Below are 5,414 nucleotides of genomic sequence, written 5' to 3' on the forward strand. Positions count from 1 at the left end.
TTGTTTGTTCTTTCTTTGATGATGATTATCATGATGATGATGATGTTGTTGACGATGATGATGTCTTCCTTAGGTTGCTTTGCATTCGTGGAGTAATAACATTGATCATTGAGTGGCTTTGGCACAGTGTCTCAGTACAGTACTCATTTGTTAAGCACTTTGTCAGACATGGCACTGTTGAAACTCATCAAAACTGTACTTTTTTCCACCTCACCGTTTCCAGCTCACCATATTATTTCCAGCAACTGCTTTTGACATACTCTCAGTCACACATAATTAGCATAGAAACACTTACAATAATAGTCCTACCAACCACCCATGGGCTATTGTCAGCGACAGTGATCCACATTTTGTACAGTGTGTTGTAAGAGAGAGTTTTGTAGTGAAAGGCTGTGGTGTAGCTGTGAGATTAGACTCTTCTGAAGGACTTACTGGCATTTTATTCATTGCAAACAGAACATGATCTCTGCTGGGATTGCCAGTTTCAAACTCATGCATTTTTTTTCTTCTCTCTGGCGTGTATTTATTTTTGTATGTGTGTGTATGAGTTGTTTCCAGTGTGTGTCTCTGGTGTCTGGAGCTCTGTACCAACAATGCTTGTTTTGTAGAAGTGGTGGTCTCCAGCAGAGAGGCTGTAACTAGCTGGGCCTCTCGGGTCACTCTCTACCACTACACAAACACTCTCACACACGCACACACACACACACACACACACACACACACACACACACACATATGTGCATACACGAGCACACGTACAAAGCTACATAGTACTTTTCTGGCCCCCAAGGGCCCCGCAGGATACTCCTTTTCACTATGTTCCACACCAGCGACAGGTCTTAAATCTGGACTATTCTGGACATTTGTTTAAAAGTGTGTGTGTGTGTGTAATTGTGTGTGTGTGTGTGTGTGTGTGTGATAGTGGAGGAGCAATATGAAGGAGTTGGCTGAAGTGGCATGGTTTTGTCACAGCATACATGAATGTTTTCCCATACCATTCTGAGTCATACTCTGTTGAAAAACAAAATATGATTAATTGTTGTGGTTATTTGATTTGTTTGAATACATGCAATACTGTTTTCCGCTTGGTTAAGTGTCATCTTTAGAAAAACAATGTTAGAATTCAGAGTGGCATTTGGGAATGACTGCTCCCTAAAACAAAACCCCTGGCTACACAAACACTTATTGAAATATACACCGTTTTTTTTCTTTGCAAGTAATGACATTTGAAAACCAAACAATAATTGCCCAACATTGAACTGTCGTTCTCTGTTATTAATACGCTATTAAAAACCACTTGTCATTTTGACAGCATGGGAGTATCTCGTTGCGGTACTCTAAAGTAACACATGGCAAAAAACAAGGACATTATTGCATCTTATTCAGACCAGTTACTATCTATTTAACAAAATACAGGAGTTTATACTTAATACCTCAAAATTATGACTAACATTCCTGTGAGCAGAGAGAGTGGAAGGGCGAGTTAAAGTGATATCTGAAACCAGGACATTAGGGTCATAATAAATAGTCCTAGGGAGAACACAAGTTCAAGCGTTAGGACGATGACATGAAATGGCTTTGACCTCTAACCCTGAAAATGTAGGGCAGTATGAGATTAGCGTTGGGCATTATCTGCAATAATGCTCCACTCTTCATCACAACAAAAGGACAGACGCATCAATGTGACTAGATCTAATAAGATAAAAAAAACAGCAGGACAAAGAAAGCGCTGGTAAATGTTTCCATCTCAACCAGAGGTGTAATCTGAGGCTACGGTTACACGTGTCATTTCAGTATTACTTTAATGTTTCTGTCCGAAACACGGGTGTATCACAGTTTTTTCAATAGTTTGAGCCCTATTCTGAAAGCAGGGACCACACACCCAGAACACCTCACACACTCTTGTAAAAACTATGCACTAATTTATAAAAAACACATTTTGTTACCATATGAAACACACACATTTAATTTGACTTAATTCTATTTGAACCATTTACACACTGCTGTTGCTAACCTAAAACACTAAAACAAGCAATTCTACTTCTCAGTGATTAGAGTACTGTAAATGTAAAGTACACAGAGAAAGTGCCAATATACAATAAATTCACCAAAACCAATGTTGCGGACTGAGGATATAATTTGTTTCTCTCCATACACCCAATTCAGTCTCCATGTCAAAAAGGAGAATCACTATTAAAGAAAATCTCTTCGCCTAGCTGGATCTGGCCAGAGAATTTCATCAACATCACAGGCGATATCCTCATTGGCAAGACAACGTGGCAAGCACCGTCTTGAATGTTGAATCCATCCTTGCACAGCTGCAAGTCCACCTGTTGACAGGTGTCCTCCTTGGCCTGAATGAGGGGTCCCTCTTCTTTTACCTCCTCCGTCCTCTGTGGATTCCCCCTTTCACCCTCCCTCTTCTTCTGACTCCTGTCATTTTGGTTGAAGGCAGTTGAATTTACCTGCTCCATTTTTATAATGCTTAAACATGAATGGTGTGTCTATAATTACAGTTTTTTCCAATTGATGAATCACAATTCTGCAAACTAAGCTGGTTTTATCAAAATACTTAACACAATTCAGAAAACCACACACCCAAACTGCAAAACCTCATATATCTTGCAGAATAAATCACTGCAACCAACTACATATAGCCTTATCAAAATCACACTTTTGCACCAATTTTGTCACACCTCATTCTTATTGCGAGATTTTTGTCTAACCAGCTACACACTGTTGGGCATAAAGAAAAGTAACCTCATCTTTATTATGCTTTGCCATTATATTAAAATAGTTAAAATTGTAGAAAATGCTTCAGATTGTTCACATGCACAGAAATATTTGCAGCTACACACACGTTGTTGAAACGTTTTTATTTTTTTAACAAGTCAGGGACAACAGATGCACAGCAGATATATTTACATCGGACTGAACAAAAGTATGCACACACAAAAAAATTGCAGAAAAAGTGGGCATAAAACATTTGTAGAAAAAAAGGCAAGAAAAAATAATTAGGCAGCATTTTGCCATGCAGCTGGGTTCCATTGTTGTAAAAAAAAAGGTGCTCACCTGTGGTCTATTCATAGTGAATTTTTTAAAAAGTGTGAATCTGACATTGAGCTTATCTGGGCACATCTGGGCCAATGTTTTGCTCCTTGAGTGTAAGGTTTTGATAACTGTGTAATACTTTTGATTTCAGAGTGTAAGCAATCGGCAAAAACTGTAAGTGACAGGTCATAGCGCAGAAAAAAATTGGATTTTGCATATGTTGCTATTGGATCTTTAAAGCCACACATGGAAGTAGTCAGGCTCACACTGAGCTCATAATCCCATACATTATGATTTTGATGAATACAGCCACATAAAAAAACTTTCATGCCAAGTGTGGACATGCAGCAATGTGGTCTTTAGAATCAGAAATTACATTCAAAGGATAACTGAAACTGCAGCCACCATGATACACAGCATGCATCAGTGCACCATAGAGCTGAACGAGACATGAAACAGAAACTACCAGCTGGATGCAATGTGGATTGTTGCATAACTCATATATGTACGTGATACGAGTAGCTACTGCCCATTGATCTCAGCAGCAGCTCTGCACTATGCAAGCCTGCTGTATCTGACTATTTCGGCTGTGTTACAGGGCAGCGGTGTGTTATAGTTTGTTCAACATGGAGGTCCCCTCATAGGGCTATCCAAAGCAAACAGGAGTTGTGTTCTGCTCTCTGTGGGGGTATGAAGGAGCATGAGGAATGAACATGCCTGTGTGTGTGTGTGGTACAAGGACAAATGTTTGGTTCTGGAAATGCTCCTAGTTTAACACCTTTGCATGGTTTAGGTAGATACTTTCTGGTTCCAGAGCTCTGCAGTGAGGATCAGATAGATGTTTTTGTGTGGGCACAGGGGATTTAGTATGTATCAATTGTTGGCCAGTCATCATCAAGTGATGTTGTCTTGGTTTCTCCAAAAGGAACAGTGCTGTGTGTATATAAGGGATGAACTACCTGACAATGTCTTGTGTTCATAAAAATAAAGAGGGGGTAATTTGAGCCAAATGTTCTCATGTTGTGCATCCTCTAGGATGTTTACAGCTGCTGTATGTGACGTGCCTGTGTACCTCAGGAACATTTTATTGGTGGACAAAACAACAGGTCACACTCTCACGGACAAGAGGTCACTCAGGATTGCAGAGAAGCGGAAAGCACCAATGTCAGTTTAGAGGCTGTTTTAGGACATTTAGGATCCTGTTAAGCAGACATAAACATCAGGGCGAAAACTAAATCACTGCATTGCTGTAGTAGTTTTGTCTTTCTTGGATGCATTTCATAAAGTACAAGCTTACCCAAATTATGAAAAAAACATCATAGGAAATATTTGCTTTTGTGAAAGTTAGCTGAGAAAATTAATACCATTGTCATATCTGTATGCTAAATATAAAGCTAAAGTCAAATAAAATGTAGAAAGAACAAAACCAGAAATTGTGGAGTCTTGTCGTTACCATGGTCTTACAAAAAGCTGGGAATCCAAGAATCACTGGCTTTACCAAAAAATTGTTCAGCACATAATTCCTCTGTAAAACCACAACTACACTTTACGCTAAGCTATGCTAAGCTAACCGCTTTGCTTAACTGGTGGCTGCTGGCTCTATAGCTTCATAATTAGATTACAGACATGAGAGTGGTATTTATCCTTGCATCTAAATCTTGGAAGGAAAACAAACGAGTAGCCCATATTTCACAAAATATCAAACAAATTATTTAACTCTTGTAGTAGAGATGCAAATAGTTTTGTTTTATTTGTGGAAATTTTGAGACTTCTCAAAATCTTACAACTTGGAAATTTCTGCTTCCTACTCGATAAGGAATGTTGTTTGTGGTGCTCACATCATTGAAAAATGGCATTTAAAAAATCAACAACAAAATTTCTTTCCAGAAACATTATCACAAAAAATATTCCATTGTACTCTGGTGGAAGCAGAAATCTTGGTGTCAGCAAATAAAACTCAAGCTACCACTAGTGGTAAGTGATTTGGGGGGATAAACTAATACTTGAATGCTTATTTCTTTTAAAGAATGCACTGCTCCAACACTAACCAGGATGCCAGTGTCCAGTAAAACCCCGACTGCCTTCACTTCGAGATTCATGTTTTTCGGCCAGATTCAGACAGTGTGACCTGGTGGGATTCCTGGTCTTTATGAAAGAACAGGAATCCCACCATGTCAATGTCATCCACTCCCTCTTGTAGGTAGGTGTGAGTGTGAGAATGAGCAGGGGTGTGTTTTTGTGTGTGTGACTATGGAGACTATAGTTATGCTAGGGGGTGTAACTCTGTGAACCATTCACATGGTTAATAAAACATTCATAGAAGCAGAGGAATGTTATGGTTTTTGTGTGAGTGTGCATGCATG

This window comes from Etheostoma spectabile, chromosome 17 (assembly GCF_008692095.1).
Source record: "Etheostoma spectabile isolate EspeVRDwgs_2016 chromosome 17, UIUC_Espe_1.0, whole genome shotgun sequence".
Classification (NCBI taxonomy): domain Eukaryota; kingdom Metazoa; phylum Chordata; class Actinopteri; order Perciformes; family Percidae; genus Etheostoma; species Etheostoma spectabile.